This window comes from Bison bison, unplaced genomic scaffold (genome assembly GCF_000754665.1).
Source record: "Bison bison bison isolate TAMUID 2011002044 unplaced genomic scaffold, Bison_UMD1.0 scf7180017864278, whole genome shotgun sequence".
In the NCBI taxonomy this organism is placed as follows: Eukaryota; Metazoa; Chordata; class Mammalia; order Artiodactyla; family Bovidae; genus Bison; species Bison bison.
This window is the reverse complement of record NW_011494850.1, coordinates 3,874-22,252: the sequence shown is the minus strand read 5'-3', so window position 1 is coordinate 22,252 and position 18,379 is coordinate 3,874.

Here is an 18,379-nt window from a genome sequence, read left to right as displayed (position 1 = left end):
AGTGCATTTCTTCTGCTTAGTATGGGCTTCGCTTAGTAAGGGCTTACCTTCATGGACTGTATAGTCCATGGGGTCGCAAACAGTCGGACACAACACTCACTCACTCACTTTCGTAGTAAAGGTTGGGTAGCGCCTTCTGGTGCTTTATCCTAAAATCACACCTCTCAACTCTACAGGATGAGTGTGTGTGTGTGTAACTTAAAGTTTTGTAGTTTTTTCAGTTCAGTCCACTTGATGCTGTTTTACCTTAATGTGTTGAGAGGCCCAGAAAACTAATGTTAAAAGTGAGTTCTGAGTCACCACCTCATTAACAGTCACAGACTCATTAACAGTCTGTGAATGAGCAAGCAGGCTGAGGACTGGGCACTGTGTACGTGGACAGGAGATTTGAATCAATAAATTCTTACATGGTACTTGTTTAGATTTCCTTTGTCACAGCTAATTGTCTGAGTAAAGTCTCTTTTCTTGATCTGGCTGGTAACCAACCCTTCAAATTTTCAAAAGTCTCAGATTTCACAACAGGAAACCAGAATGGGACAACACCTTATTCATGTTCCAATAGACATAATCAAGCCTGTTCTCAGCTATGTTTGAAATGAAAAGGAAACAAAGCAAGAGAGTGAGGTAGGCTTGTGGGCAATTTCTGAAGTTGAAAAGTTACTACTTACTAGCTAGGTGCCTCTGGGCAGGTTTCTGCAATTGAGAATGATGAACCAGATGTCAGGTAAGAAAACTTAAATTTTCATTATCAAATTAACAGTTTTAGACTCACAGGAGATGCTGTATGTATGTAAATGCATATCTGTAAAGTGCTGTAAAATACTTATAAGTATTGCATCATCCTCCATCCACCCACCCACCATCCCTTCAGCTAACAACTGTTAACCACCTATTGTGTGTCAGGCTGTCTGGAAGCAATCTGATTGCCCACTCTCTTGGTGGGGTGTTCTTTTTGGTAGAGAGAGGGAGTTAGATGAAATGGTTGAAATTTGAGAGGTCACGAAGAGCAAAGATAGTCTGTGGTGGCCTCCATCTATAAAGAAAGATAAAACAATCTCTGCTGTTGAAGAAATGAGTCTATTCAGGGGCAAAAGGAAGTGAACAATTAGAAGGCCCAGTAAGTGGAGAATTATGCATAGAATGCTTTAGGAACCCAGAGGAGGATCCAAACGGGAATGCGAGGGGGAAGCAATTTAGTGAAAAAATAAAATTTGCCAAATCAGACAAAATAGTAGGGGCTGGAAACTGATGTTAGAGTACCATTTTGAAATATAAAGATTGGAGAAGTCAGATTTTAGTTGAAAACAAGGCTCTTACAGTTAACCATTTGTTTATTGGGCAAGTCCCCTGATTCTTCACATAATTGTTTCTTCATCTGTAAAATGACTTTATGGAATTCTTTGAGGATTAACTTTGATTTAATTTGCTATATATATGATCCCTGGTGGCTCAGACGGTAAAGCGTCTGCCTACAACGAGGGAGACCGGGGTTCGATCCCTGGGTCGGGAAGATCCCCTGGAGAAGGAAATGGCAACCCACTCCAGTACTCTTGCCTGGAAAATCCAATGGACGGAGAATCCTGGTAGACTACAATTCATGGGGTCGCCAAGAGTCGGAGACGACTGAGCGACTTTACTTACTTACCATATAAGCTAGTGCTGTTTGGTACTCTCAAAATATGTTCTTTTTTTTAACAGCTGTAAATAGATACAGTTTATATCTTAGTGTAATTGGTCTCAGTCACAGATGTCTATTTTATTGGCCCTTTCCTGAGGGATCTGAATCCCATCTTGAGTGTAAGTCTTCAGCTGTTATATGGTGAAGCTCACTGTTCCCACCATCTTCATCTCAGCCATAGGAAATCTTTTCATTGCGTTTGGGTTGTGAACGCTAATTAGAAGTAAAGGCTGTCTAGTACAGTACATCAGATGAGAGGGGCTTGTCTGGGTGTGTACTGTAACTTCCGTGCTCTCCTCCCTGCCTCCCAAGCCAGGCTTGTTTTTCTCCTTTTCTTGATCCTAACAAAAAGCTGTGCATCTGTGTTTCTGAGACCATGAAAATCACCCTTAATAGTTTTCTCCATTTGTAAAGAGGTATAATTTTCAACTACCCTGTTAAAGACTGTGCTCTCAATAGCAACAGCTGCTGTCTAGGTGAAACTTGAATCTGTAAACAGTATTTGCTTTAATATATGTGCCTTAATTCTCCACTTGAAATAGACTTAAGCTCATCTGACATTTTAATAAATTGCCTTTGATAGAAATCCATACTCAGCTATTTAAAACTGCCATGTTACATGTGACTTTTTAGGGGGAAGGGTGGCATGACTATGAATCAGTTCTCAGGATAGTTACATGCTGAGTCTTGACATGCAGTTTAATGGGCTTCAAAAATAATATTAAAATGAGGAAGTTGAGACCCACAGAGGCTAACTAATTAGGTAAGGTCATGTAGTAAATTAATGGCTGAGTGGGGACAAGAACCCCTTTGTCCCTATTTTCAGCCAGCATTTTTTCTTTTTCTCCAATATATTCTATTATGCTCCTGTTTGGTTTTGTTAGAACTTAGTTATTTTAATGTTTTAATAGTGAAATAACTTGGATTTGGGCTTAGGAACCCATTGCACCCAAGTTTAAGGCAGACACTATACCTTCTGTTTCATTTGCGAGAATCTAGATGTGGTATGGTGCACAGAGGGGGTGAAGCTAACTTGTAATAAATTTGTCAAATAAGGAACTAAGTGTAAAAGTATGTTAACTTTACTTGCATTTTCCGTAAATAGTATACCAACTTAAAGTATTGTTGAAGTGCACATTTTTAAAAAGAAGCAAGTTCCTGGGAACATTATTCAGCTTTGTGTTTGAATCATATGATAAAAACATGTTAGAAACAGGTTTGCGTGTTCTTTGGTTTTCCCTGTACTTGCTTTGAGAAGACTTTAATGCTGCTTGTTAGAAACTATGTTCAGCAAATGTCTGATTACATTCCTAAGATGTTCAAGGCACTGGCAAGTTGCTGTCAATGATACAAAGATGTGTGAGGCATAGGGTCTTTATTAAAATGTCTCTTTACAAAAAGTGAAACAGACTCGAAGCTGTGTATGACCTGAAGCATAGAATTCCTATCTCCCAATAAATGAGTCCTTGATCTAGTAGGCAAATCTGCTCTGAAATTATTATTAGACTAATCAGGCTTATAACAAGATATTTCTTTTCATTACACGATGACAAGTGATTAATCTTTTACACTTATCAGTGCTTCATCTTCATTTGGACTATAAATAAAAACTTGGCAGCATTTGATGAGATTTTATATTATGAAAAGTTTGCCTAGGAGAGCTTGTGGTGATCTTAGCTTTGCTGTGCTTACTCGCTCAGTCGTGTCCAACTCTTTGCGACCCCATGGACTGTAGCCCGCCAGGCTCCTTTTGACTTTAACATTGCATTTAGAAGTGTGGCTGGAAGCAACATTGTTGTTGCCTGAAAAGGTTGCAGTTTGAGACAATCCATATGGAGCAACCAAGAAAAGAATTGTCCTCATTGACTCTGAGTTTGATGTAAGTATTCAAATATAGGCATATTCTCCACAAACTAGATGTCCTAGTCATGTCTGAATACTAAGTGTCTCTGAAGAATAAAATTATTATTGATTTGGGGGCTCTTGCCTAATTACTGGTTTGTAACTTAAGACTACAAGCCTTCTCTTATCATAATGGTCTGTGTTTATAGTGACTCATTTTCCTGAAGAATAAATGAGCTTTTTTTTTTTTAAACACACATCGAAGTTAGAAAGTTCATTTTAATATTTGAGGGATTGGAAAAATTAAGTGTAGCATAAGGACACATGCCTGATTCCTGTTTCAGAAGGAATGAAAAAAATGAGTCATTAAAAAAAAATGTGGCTAAAAAAAAAAACCCCACACATATAACATCGTTTTTGCTTCCCTGGTGGCTCAGTGGTAAAAGAATCTGCCTGCAATGCAAAGAGACCTATCCCTGGGTTGGGAGGATCCCCTGGAGGAGGGCATGGCAAGTCCTCTTGCCTGGAGAATCCCATGGACAGAGGAGCCTGGTGGGCTACAGTCCATGGGGCTGCAAAGAGTCAGACACAACTGAACATACATACATAGGATTTAAAAAATATTATACTTCATTAATGCAAAAGATATGGCTTTAATTGTTTAATAGGTGCTTAGTCATAGCCATCCCCTAACCATCCAATGTCATAGAATGAAGTGCCAGTAATGCTGCTGCTGCTGCTGCTGTTAAGTCGCTTCAGTCGTGTCCGACTCTGTGCGACCCCATAGACGCCAGCCCGCCAGACTCCGCCATCCCTGGGATTCTCCAGGCAGGAACACTGGAGTGGGTTGCCATTTCCTTCTCCAATGCATGAAAGTGAAAGGTGAAAGTGAAGTTGCTCAGTTGTGTCCGACTCTTAGCGACCCCATGGTCTGCAGCCTACCAGGCTCCTCTGTCCATGGGATTTTCCAAGCAAGAGTACTGGAGTGGGGTGCCATCGCCTTCTCCGCTGTAATGCTGAGAAGCTAGCAATTTGGTAGGCAGTGGGCTGTGTTTGAAGGTATAGGAGAAAAGGCCAAATGAGAGATGAATCATCTTCTCTACATGATTAATGACATCTTTCGATGGATGTTCGTTGCTGTTTTCCCAAGTGCCTGCTGATTTAGACACTGCCCTTAGGATATGGCCACACTTCACAATATATGGTCAGTTCTTGGATAACTTTCCCCAGCTGCCTGGTTGCCATGTCATCTGAGCTTGGGCTTAGCCTTAAAGTATTTCTTCTTGTTCCCAAACTGTGTGTGTGGCATGTGAGCTCATCACTCAGCCCCTGTTTGCCTCCTTCTGCTGGCTGTATTCTGTCCCTGTTCAGCCATGCAGAGTCTAGTCTCTGCTCTAGCTCTGAGTAATTGCTTGTTCAGTGGAGGTCCTACCTTTTGACTCTCTGGTACTCTTGAATTTGACGAATGTCAGAGAGACTGTGGAGGAGATGTAATATGGTCCCTATAGTAGGCCTAGTTTTCACAAGCCCTAGGAGGACAGGGACTGTAATTCCTTTGTATTAATATTTTGGCCAGGAACTCACCTGTGGATGACACCCACCAGGCAGCCTGTCAGAGAATAATGAAAGACCTCATGAGTTTGTTGTTTTCTCCCTATGTTGGTTATTGCTGGACAATGTGTTGTCATTTTAGGGGCAAAATTCAGTGGTAAATTTTATTCACACATACAAAGGAAGCTATTAGTAGTAGTCTGATGGTATACATTTGGGTAAGTGAGTTTGGAATTAAACAAAATCAAGCTATCACCTCTTTAGACACACCAGCCCAGTGTCTTTGCTTCAATGTGTATTATTATTACTTGTTTACCTGTGTTAGCCCCGACCCCCACCTCCGACACTAGACTTTGAGCTTCTCTAAGGTAGAGATCATGTATATTTTTTGTATTAGTGGGTCCTAATCTTCACAAAATCTGTCTCATAAGTGATGCCCAAGCCCGTACACATTCCCTGTTTGAAAAGGCTTTTCTCTTAGATATACTGTGTTAAAAATAGACTATGTTGTATAGGTAAAAAAATTACACATTTGGATTATGGTCCTAGCCCTATCGTTAATAGAAAATTTGCTTTGTTGCTGAATTGAGTAGCCTGGATCTCTTCAGTCTGGTCATCGCATTATTCATCTGGAATATTTCTTAGTTTGAAAGGCATGTCAAAACATACTTGTTACATGCTTCCTACTGACATTGCATTTTGATGTCTGTATATCACTGGATTATAAACTTTTGGTACGGTTATGCTTATTTTTCAAACACATCTGTACTGTCTTTTCTTTTTGTCCCACCTTCCAATGTTCTACCACCATGACTTTCTTGCATTTTTCTTCTGGAAGAGCATCTTAAAGCTTCGTCCCTGCAGCCCACAGGCAGCTCTGCCCTTTGCTGTGATCTTAATTAAATCGGCCTCCCTCAGGTCAGGCTTAGGCTTTGGTTCTTTTTTTCAAAGGCCAGCTGCAAGGCTGATGACATGCCTGCGCCTGCCATTGTGTGCCTCTGCAGGGCCATCCTTCACTGTCAGCAGGTTGGGAGTCTCTCCACAAGAGTGAAGGGGGATGGTCTAAAGACTTGAGAGGGAGAAGAAAAGAGAACAGCTTTTCAGGAGAAAGAATTAAGGAGAAAGAGGAATCTGAGAAATAATAAGCAGAAGGAAGGAAACAGAAGTGAGGAGCGGAGGACTGGTAGGTAAAATGACACTCTCATTCTGTCTTCAATTTTCCAAGTTGAAAAACAGTCATCCTCTAGTTTTATCCTTTAGTTTAGTTTTTTTTTTTTTTTTTACTGCCAACCAGAGGCCTATGTACTTTGCTTTTTTTTTAAATTTTATTTTTGATTGGGCGAGGAATGTTCGGTATTCCTCACTTGTCACCCTTTCTTCCGCCTTGGTGTGTAAATCTGTATTTTTTGCTCCCTTTGCTTCTCTTTTGTTTCCCGGGATAATTCTCCAGCCTTTTCACTCTATCAGCCATCTTGGCTTTAGGGTCAAGCCTTGCTTTTCATGGATAGACTAACAGATTTGAAAAAAGACAGGATTAATGAGTATATTTGGTGGCAGACAAATCAGACATCTGCCTCCTATGTTTTGCATAAATGAGAGGAGTGAAATAATGAATTAAACTATTTCTTAAAGGGCCACTCAACTTAGCTTTAGAGTGGGAAAGTGTTCACTGGGTTTACTTTGGGCATTAGATAGTATAAATACTCTTTGTTTTGAGAGATTCATATTTTAACAAGAGATTCCAATAGAATTTGCCAAGGATATAGACATGAAATTGTAACTAATGAGCTAATCTAAAATCCTTAAGTATAGGCCCCATAAGCATATATTGTTTTCTTGTTTTCCATGTAAGCAAATTCTTGGTATTTGTAGTTAATTTTTCCTTTCCAGGGATTTACTGTTTCTTGACTACAGTTTTCTAACAAAGAGAGTATAGCTTAAATGAAAAGTAAATTTTTAAACAGGGAAAAAAATGTCTTCTAACTTTAAATAATAATTGTTCCAATGCAAATGCTTGTGGCAAAACATTTTTTAAAGTAAATTTAGTCTTTTTAGGGCTATACATTTGAAATGTATTAAATAGAGAGTTATTTCCCTTTGAGGGGAGAGATGTGAGCAATATAGGATGCCAAAGTAGAAGGCAAGTGTCTTTTGATATTTACATAGTAGGTTAACTTTTGAGTATATCATTCATCGTATGTGTCTAAATTGATCAAGTGGAGAAAGAATAGCATTAAAGAGTCTCAGTCCCTTATCCTTTTACTTCATAGGAAGCTATTTATCATTAAGGTTTAGTGCATTCCTCTTCTGCTTCTGAGCATTGATTTGTGTAATTAGCAAAATGAACAGGAACCAGTGCAGGTAAATTAACTGTGCACAGTGTCTTATTTCTTGGGAATGTACCAGGTGATAGTGACTCATCCTGATTTTGAGAGTTGAAGGAAAAAGACAGAAGGGCTGTGGCAAGTGCTGGGCAGGAAGGGAGAATGTGAATGTGACAGAGTGAAGGCTCTTGTTTAGACATCTCAGAGTATTCAGTTCTTTTAGATTCTGCTCACATAAAACCAAGCAGATCTCTGAATGAAAGTGAACTTAATTTTTTCCCACCTTCTGTCTGTTTTCTCTCAAATAGTTGTAGGAATAGACCTAGCATTTATGCTGAATTCCTTCACAGTGTTTGTTGTAGAAAAGGGTATTTTATCTTGTGTGCTCTGATAAGAAACTATGAAATAAAGTATATTCCGCTAAGCTATGTATAAGAGAATTCCCCCTTCTGAAACTTCCTTTGCTTTGTTCTTTGCATTTGAAAATCTTTATATGAGAATATTGATAGCACTTAAAATTTGACAGTTTGTGAAATTAAAGATCCTAAAAGTCAGCTTTGCTAAGTTTGTTTCTTACTGAATAGTTTTTATATGATTGAGGTATTGAGCTCATTGTTTATCAGTGACATAACCTGAATCTAAAACAAAACTGGATGGAACATCCTACTTCTCCCATGCAGAGCCCAAACCTGAAAATCACCTTGATATTATTTTTTTTTGTCCTTTTCCTATAAATAGGAGATTGGAAGTTAGAACTATTAATTGAAAGCTCAAAGCCATTAGAAGATAGTTAAGAATTTTATTAGGTCATGATTTGTTGTTCTTCAGTCGCTCAGTCATGTCCAACTCTCTGCGACCCCATGGACTGCAGGACGCCAGGCCTCCCTGTCCATCACCATCTCCGGGAGTTTGCCCAAGTTCATGTCCACTGCATCAGTGATGCTATCCAGCCATCTCATCTTCTGTCGCCCTCTTCTTCTTTTCCAGCATCAGGGTCATTCCCCGTCATTACTAGTAATTATAAACAAAACTATCATTTGTTTTCATGATAATTTATGAACACCTCTCTTTCCTGGCGTGTTTTACTTTTTTCTGTGACTGAGCATACCAGTCAATGTGTTACAAAGACGTACTAAGATATTAATAAAAGGAAAAGTTTCCTTAACCAGGTTTTGGCCAGTTGTACTGAAACTGCTGGAAAGTAGACTCACTTGTAAAACTGACCTTTAGCTTGGATACTGTTTCAAGAGTTATGTACTTGCTCCAAGAAAGATATGCTTGAGGAGATCATGCCAGCTTCTCTACTGTTCCTACAAGCCTGAATTTTCCATTCAAAAATAAGCTTTCATATCAAGTGTAGGCAGGATTTAGGAGAGCTTAAATGAGTCAAAAGTACTGCATTTTCATTAGGAGTTTAGTATGTTGGGGCTAAGGGCTTCCCAAGAGGTGCTAGTGATTAAGAACACACCTGCCAATGCAGGAGACGTAAGAGACTCATGTTTGATCCCTGGGTGGGGAAGATCACTTGGAGGAGGGCATGGCAACCCACTCCAGCATTCTTGTCTGGAGAATTCCATGGAAAGAGGAGCCTGGTGGGCTACAGTTCATAAGGCTGCCCAGAGTCAGACCCGACTGAAGCGACTTGGCACACATGGACATGTGATGGGGCCAGTATGTGTGGCATAGCAGTGGGCTTTGGGACTCCCTCAGCATTGGCTTGGAGGGGCTGGATGATTTTGCTGACTATGGGGCAACCGTACTTAACCACTGAGTGATGAGCACTTGTGGTAGGCAATTGGTCTTCTGTATTAACAGCTCAGCAGTAGAAAGAAAATGAAAACTCAACCTTTTTAAAGAAGGAATTTTCAATTAAATTGCTGCTATCTCTGTATTGAGAAGACGTTTCCTCTGATAAAAGCTTACTTGCTGTCAGCCTAACAATATAAAGTGAAATGGAACATTTCCTTTTTCCTAAGTACCTACTGCATTTTATAGTGTGTGGTTAAAACTTACAAAATATTGTGAAAGGTTGAGCTTGTCTAGATAGTTGGCTGCTCTTTATCTTTAGAATTCCCATTTGCATTTGTTAATAATACCTTTTAGTCACCCACTGGGTTGCATATTAGGGTTACATTTTATAAAAATTAATGTGCTGGCTTTTTTGCTTGAAATGTTCTCAGCTTTCTTCAAATTAGGGCAACTAATACAGAGATTAGACAGATTTCCCAGAGCTTCAGGGATGTTGAAAAAGGAGTCAATGGGAAATTCCAATCTGTGTGTGTGTGTGTGTGTGTGTGTGTGTGTGTGTGTGTATGAGAGAGAGAGAAAGAGAGAGAGGAAAACTTTTAAGTTCTAAGTTCAGTAAGCACTTAACTGAGTTCCTACTGTGTGTAAGTTCCCATGAGAATGCCAAGAAAAGTAAGATGTTGTACCTGCTCTTATGGGGCTTCTGGTCAACTGCAGGAGAGTGATATGTACTTACATCAATTGAAACATAAGATAAAAGCAAGGTGATTCAGTAAGAGTTTTAAACAGAGTACAGGGAAGAACAAGCAGGGAGCTTATTGTGGAATCCTGAGAAGGTGTCATGGATGAAATAGCACAATGTTTGAAAATTTTATAGGGGGATATTTCAATTTTCTTAACATCATGCACCTTTTTAATAAATCATATAAACCCAAAACTATGATCTCCTGGACAGGGAGGCCTGGCATGCTGCAATTCATGGGGTCGCAAAGAGTTGGACATGACTGAGTGACTGAACTGAACTGAACTGAATGTTATTGAAATTTCAAAATTAATTACTTTCTGAGATTATTTTAATTTATACTAAATAAATTAGTTGAATTCTCTTACCAACTGCATAAGCCCCTCCTGCAGTTTCTGTTTGAGGGTATACTCTTTTTGTACAAGAAAAGAATTTTATTTTAAATAACAGCAAATTTTTAAGATTGTGTGTGTGTGTGTGTGAGGACAACCGAGAATTTGACAGAAGTACTAGGTTTTAAAATACTTCCCTTTTTTCTCAGCATTTACAGATCTTTAGGTTGATATGATTTTTTCATATTTTTAATAATTTCTTTCATTATCTACTTTAAATTTTGCCTAAATCCCCTGTGCAGATTTTTAATTGCATGATTTTATTTTTAATTAAGTACTACCAAGCTTTTTGGGCTACTAAGTTTTTTAATCATCCAGGAAATAAATACTCACGAGATAATTCTTCCAAGGAACATCCAAATACCAAAAGTTATGCTTCAGAACCTTTTTAAAGTGTATTTCCAAATTTGACATGAATGACTTGGATTATTGTTCATTATGGATTTTCTGCATTTAGAGGTTTAACACAGTCTGTAATAACTCTTAAAATCTTGGTGTGTTCCTTCTGTATTCTGTGCGCTTTCCACTAGAAATACAGTCCTTTTAAAAATGACAGGTGATATAAACAAATGAACAGTGTATTAAGTAGAAACTTCAGGCTGTAGTAAAAATTTTAAAGTGACACCTAATGCTCACCTTGAGTAAAGCGTGAAAGACTGGGGGAAACTCTTCATCCTCTTTCCTCTATTAGGTCTCTGTTTTGGGGACATCAGACTCAAACTAATGCAACCAAAGGTAACAACCTTTCGGATTGAACAGCCTGAGTACCTCTCACAGTATTTTACAATATTTCCTTGGTCAATTTCACTCTTCCTTCAAGCAAGGGATTTAAAAATTGGATTTAGGACTCTATGTATAATAGTGTTTAAAATTTTATACTGTTTCACTTGTGCAAATACTCTTAAAATAAATACTTGGGATAATTTTTAAAAGTAAATAAATAAAATTGAATTTAGGAATTGCATTTCTTGGGGATGCTGTATATCTTTTGTCTTTTCACCCATAGTTCTACCACCATTCTCTAATGACAGCAAGAGCTCACAATTATTTATTGAATGAGTGGAATGTCATTTTTTCCCATGAATTATTGAAATCTATAACTAGCAATTAATATATTTTAAAGTAATTAATTTATAATACCAATCCTAAACTAAACTCGTAAATGTAAAGTGAAATCCTAAAGCAATGTATTTGTCTTATATATTGTAAAATCATAATAGAGATTATAATCTGCATATAATATTTTTTCTTGTAAATTTACTCTTAAATATAGTTGCAATAATTTATAATTTAAGAAAATAATGATTGTATTTATTACTATGTATTTTCATGTTTTTCAGTAAAATAGAGCTAATGGGCTCAGAATATATAGAAAAAATATATATTGTTTTGGAGGAGATTTATAGGGAAAACACATCATGATTATTTCTGATTTATTGATCGTGTCAGTTTGTGATTAACACCATGTGAAATTTCATGTTAGGATACCATTTTGTGAATGTGAAGACAAAATTTTTTCCAAGTGGGATGGTGATTTCATTGAGCCTCTCAGTGCCTTTTTTGTTGTTGTTGTGGGTACATCTGGAGACATTATCTCCCACAAAAGGGGCCTCCAGCCTGTTAAGTAATAACAGCCTTTCTCACCCTGAAACAATAAAGTTTCAGATGATTGCAGCTTCAAATAAAAGAGTCCCACTCTCTTTCAGAGGAGATTATAGTCTGATTCCCCTCTCACCCTGGTGAGCCTGGCACTCAAGAATATCTAGTTTAGTCCTTTCTTTGTTAATGGATGATCATAAAGGGGTCTTTGTCATACTTTCTCATTTGTTCCAGCAGGATGTATCCATTATTTTGTTCTGCTGCTTGGCACATGCAGCAGTTTCTTCAATAGCACCTTGAATCATGTTGTTTTCCCTTTGTTATGGAGCTTAAGCTTCATCTAAATAATTACTTTTGTTCAGAAATCAAACTCCACAAACCAAGTGCTTTTGACAGACACACTGACTCTCAGAATGTTCTTTGCCCCATGTAAAATCAGCATCAATTCCTGATTAGATTCCCTTTCTGTCCCCATTAATTTCCAGGTCGTTTGGGTCCTGGGAACACTTATTTGTGGCTTCTTTAATTGGTCACATTTTGTGTTTAGTGGATTTGCTGTAGTTTAGAGCAGTTTAGAGGTACCCTTTTTTGTTGTTTTGGCAGGGGATGAGGGGGATTAATTGTAAGAGTATTGAATGAAGTCAGGTGACTCTGAGATGCTACAGTTGTTAAGGAGGGGAAGTAGTGAACATCATGTTTCTTATTTATCCACAGCTGTTGCAGTAAGAACATTAAATGACAAGGCTTCTTTCGCTTTTCCCCCCTCCCTCCCTTCTTCCATTCTTTCTCTTTTTCTCCCTCCTGGCCCCCTTCTGTTTCATTTGACAAAATTGGAGTCAGGTTTCATTTAAAACTTATTCTTTTATTCAAAAACTAAATGCTTAATATAAAGAATATAGAAAGTAAAAAGGACTGCCTTTTTGCGTTTGTGTCAGGTTCTCTTAGATTAGAAAGAATTATATATAGTCTGGTAGACTTCTGCATGAAGAAGTTCTGAGAATACTAAAGTGCCCTTTCAGACTCAACACAGTTCTGGTTATACCCTTGCAGAATGGATTCTTTGAAATTACTGTCTCACAAGTGTTTTGGAAGACACCTTAGTGTAATTGTTAGTCAGCATTCTTAGGTTCAAGTCCTGGTTCTCTGTAAACTAGCTAATTAACTTTTCTAGTCCTCAGTTTCTGGTGTGTAAAATGGGGATAATTGCACCTATTCATAGATTTGTTGTATTAAATGTGTTAGGTGAGTTAACACATGTAAGGTGTTTAGAACAGGACCAGGTAGGAAGTGGTCTAGCAATGTTCAGTTCAGTTCAGTTCAGTCGCTCAGTTGTGTCTGACTCTTTGTGACCCCATGAATCACAGCACGCCAGGCCTCCCTGTCCATCACCAACTCCCGGAGTTCACTATTTTTTAAAACCATCTTAAACATGATATTTGAATGCCTGCTATTTTTTAAAACAAAATTTCAGTATTTAAAAAGATAGTATAGACTTTCTCATTAAGTGAATTCACAGGCTATTAAGTGATAGCATGGTTAAAAATAAGTTATATTACCAAGATAACAACAAGGGTGTGATCACTCACCTAAAGCCAGACATCCTGCAGTGTTAAGTCAAGTAGGCCTTAGGAAGTATCACTATGAACAAAACTAGTGGAGGTGATGGAATTCCAGCAGAGCTACTTCAAATCCTAAAAGATGATGCTGTTAAAGTGCTGCACTCAATTGGCCAGCAAATTTGGAAAACTCAGCAGTAGCCACAGGACTGGAAAAGGTCAGTTTTCATTCCATTCTCAAAGAAAGACAATGCCAAAGAATGCTCAAACTACCGCACAGTTGCACTCATCTCACACACTAGTAAAATAATGCTCAAAATTCTCCAAGCCAGGCTTCAACAGTACGTGAATTGTGAACTTCCAAATGTTCAAGCTGGATTTAGAAAAGGCAGGGGAACCAGAGATCAAATTGCCAACATCCACTGGATCATAGAAAAAGCAAGAGGATTCCAGAAAAACATCTATTTCTGCTTTATTGACTATGCCAAAGCCTTTGACTGTGTGGATCACAACAAACTATGGAAAATTCTGAAAGAGATGGGAATACCAGACCACATTACTTGCCTCCTGAGAAATGTGTATGCAGGTCAAGAAGCAATAGTTAGAATGGAAAATGGAACAACGACTGGTTCCAAATTGGGAAAGGAATATGTCAAGGCTGTATAGTATCACCCTGCTTATTTAACTTCTATGCAATGGCACCCCACGCCAGGACTCTTGCCTGGAAAATCCCATGGATGGAGGAGCCTGGTAGGCTGCAGTCCATGGGGTCGCGAAGAGTCGGACACAACTGAGCGACTTCATTTTCACTTTTCACTTTCATGCATTGGAGAAGGAAATGGCAAGCCACTCCAGTATTCTTAGCTGGAGAATCCCAGGGATGGGGGAGCCTGGTGGCTGCCGTCTATGGGGTCACACAGAGTTGGACACGACTGAAGCAGCAGCAGCATGCAGAGTATATTATGCAAAATGCCGGGCTAGATGAAGCACAAGCTGGAATCAAGATTGCAGAGAGAAATATCAATAACCTCAGATATGCAGATGACAGCACCCTTATGGCAGAAAGTGAAGAGGAACTAAACAGCCTCTCAATAAAGGTAAAAGAAGAAAGTGAAAAAGCTGACTTAAAACTCAACATTAAGGAAGATCATGGCATCCAGTCCCATCACTTCATGGCAAATAGATGGGGAAACAATAGAAACAGTGACAGACTTTATTATGGGGGGCTCCAAAATCACTGCAGATGGTGACTATAGCCATGACATTAAAAGACGCTTGCTCTTTGGAAGAAAAGTTATGACCAACCTAGAAAGTGTATTAAAAAGCAGAGACATTACTTTGCCAACAGATGTCCGTCTGGTCAAAGCTTTGGTTTTTCCAGTAGTCATGTATGGATGTGAGAGCTGGACCATAAAGAAAGCTGAGCAGAGAAGAATTGATGCTCTTCAACTGTGGTTTTGGAGAAGACTCTTGAGAGTCCCTTGGACTGCAAGGAGATCCAACCAGTCCTTCCTAAAGGAAATCAGTCCTGAATATTTATTAAAAGGACTGATGCTGAAGCTGAAACTCCATTACTATGGCCACCTGATGAGAAGAACTGACTCATTTGAAAAGACCCTGATGTTGGGAAAGATTGAAGGCAGGAGGAGAACGGGATGACAGAGGATGAGATGGTTGGATGGCATCACTGACTCAATGGACATGAGTTTGAGCAAGCTCCATCCAGGAGTTGGTGATGGACAAGGAGGCCTAGTGTGCTGCAGTCCATGGTGTTGCAAAGAGTTAGACACCACTGAGTGACTGAACTGAACTGAACTGAAACATGTATGCTTGCCTGTTGGAACTTGTGGTTCCACCTTGTGGTCCTTTGACAGATGGACTTTAACTTCCGTTTGAAGAGCTTTACAGTAATTATACTCAAGGGTGAACACCTGATTCAGTGTCACCAAGGTACATTTTAAAAATATAAACTCCAGGGCCCACTTTCCACCCACTGAGCCAGAATCAGTGGGGTGGAGAGCCTAGGAATATACTTCTTTAACAAGCTTCCCTTGTGAATCTTATGCACAGTTGAGAAAAGCTGCCCTAGAACAGTGGTTTTCAACCAAGATGCCCATTAGAAAATCTGTGTCATTTAAAAGCTATGGTGGCTTGCCTCCTGACAATATTTGGGGTGTGGCATTGGGCATTAACATTATCAGGTGATTATAGTGTGTAGAGTGGAGAAGCAGTGGTGTTAGAAGTAGATCACTGAAGGTGATTGTTGATATAGTTTAATATATCAGGATGTAAGCTGACTTGATATTTTCAAAAAAGTCATTACAGTGGTGACTGGGGAGAAGGAGGGAGATGTTTTTGCTTCATGGGTAGAGTTTCTGTTTGGGATGATGAAAATGCCCTGGAAATGGATGATTGTGATGGTTGTACAACATTGTGAATGTGCTTAATGCCGCCGGATTATACATTTATAAATGGTTAAAATGCTAAGTTTCATGTTATATATATTTTACCACACTAAAAACAAAGGCATTACAGTTCTCACATTTCTGAGCCTAAATTTTTTTTTTCTGTTTCTTTTCACAGTGACAGTGTATCATGCATGCCACTAATTCCAGGGGACACTCCCCTGCTTTCCTGCAACCTCAGAATGGAAACAGCCATCATTCATCTGGCTATGTTCCAGGGAAGGTTGTCCCACTGCGTCCCCCTCCTCCTCCAAAGAGCCAAGCTTCAGCCAAATTTACCTCTATCCGACAGGAAGCCCAGGCCAGCTTTGGTTTTTCATCTGAGGAACAGCAAGTCCAGAGAGAGCGCCGAAAGCAGAAGAGGCACAAAAATACTTTCATTTGCTTTGCTATTACTAGTTTTTCATTTTTTGTTGCACTTGCAGTCATTTTAGGAATATCCTCAAAATATGCTCCAGATGGTGAGTGCATATAGGAGAAGAAAGAAGGGAAGGAAATAGAATAAACTCTGAAAAATCTTTTGTTATCTTAACTTGGCTCTAGCTAACTTATATATAACTAGGTAATAGGAGCTATAACTTCTTATGAATGAGAGCAATTGTTAAAGGAATCCATTGAAAATGATAAAAAGATTGCTCTTCCTTTCCATTTTGCCACTTTGCCCCAGGGCTCAAGACCTTCTTGGAACATTTCTTTTCAAAACAGTAATATTAAGAGTCTTTACTGAAATCTTGTGGCGGCACAATTTCATCTTTTGTAGTAAATTTTCAGACTGCCACAAGTTTTTAGTAATAAGAATTACTAAAAGGGAAAGTGAAGTTGCTCAGTTGTGTCCGACTCTTTGCAATCCCATGGACACCAGGCTCCTCCGTCCATGGGATTTTCTAGGCAAGAGTACTGGAGTGGGTTGCCATTTCCTTCTCCAGGGAACTTCCCGACCCAGGGATCGAAGTCAGGTCTCCCACATTGTAGACAGATGCTTTACCATCTGAGCTACCAGGGAAGTCTTAAGAATTACTAAATGCAGTGATAAAGTACATTTAATTGGGGGAAAAAAGTGAAAGCGATAGGATTTGTGTTCTGCCATTTGAAACCAGTTGAGGGGACAGTTCCAAAAGAAGCTCCCAGTATTTTTTGAGGAATAACATGTATCCTTAAAGGAAAATATCCATTAGTAGGTATAAGTTCTGATACACTTGGCTTCATAGTTAAACTTCATTTAGGAAGATTTTAATTTCTTAAATGGTTTTTGCTTTTTGAGTTGGTAGCATAGCAGTACTTTGAATGATATTGTCAGTTAGTCTCAATATTGTGTTGCTAAAATGTGTGTGTGCTTAGTCGTGCCTGACTCTTTACAACCCTATGGACTGTAGCCCGCCAGGCTTCTCTGTCCATGAGATTTCCCAGGCAAGAATAATGGAGTGGGTTGACATTTCCTCCTTCAGGGATCTTCCCAACCCAGGGATCGAACCTACATCTCCAACGTCTCCTTCATTGGCAGGCAAATTATTTGCCTCTGAGACACCTGGGAAACCCCAGTAGCAATAAAGACTGGCCTTATAATACATCCCATCCATCTCTAAAAATCAAAGGGCTCAAATCTGTGGAGAAAGCAGACTAGGCCACCAGGATTAGCACCATATTGGTCTGCATTTTTTAATCGTCTACAACAGATTTTTGTTGAATTCAGTTCAGTTCAGTCACTCAGTCGTGTCTGACTCTTTGTGATCCCATGAATCGCAGCACACCAGGCCTTCCTGTCCATCACCAACTCCCGGAGTTTACTCAAACTCACGTCCATCAAGTCAGTGATGCCATCCAGCCATCTCATCCTCTGTCGTCCCCTTCTCCTCCTGCCCCCCCCAATCCCTCCCAGCATCAGAGTCTTTTCCAGTGAGTCAACTCTTCGCATAAGGTGGCCAAAGTATTGGAGTTTCAGCTTTAGCATCAGTCCTTCTGATGAACACTCAGGACTGATCTCCTTTAAAATGGACTGGTTGGATCTCCTTGCAGTCCAAGGGACTCTCAAGACTCTTCTCCAACACCACAGTTCAAAAGCATCAATTCTTCTGTGCTCAGCTTTCTTCACAGTCCAACTCTCACATCCATACATGACCACTGGAAAAACCATAGCCTTGACTAGACGGACCTTTGTTGGCAAAGTAATGTCTCTGCTTTTGAATATGCTATCTAGGTCGGTCGTAACTTTCCTTCCAAAGAGTAAACGTCTTTTAATTTTCATGGCTGCAGTCACCATCTGCAGTGGAGCCCAGAAAAATAAAGTCTGACACTGTTTCTACTGTTTCCCCATCTATTTCCCATGAAGTGATGGGACCAGATGCCATGATCTTAGTTTTCTGAATGTTGAGTTTTAAGCCAACTTTTTCACTCTCCTCTTTCACCTTCATCAAGAGGCTTTTTAGTTCCTCTTTACTTTCTGCCATAAGGGTGGTGTCATCTGCTTATGTGAGGTTATTGAGATTT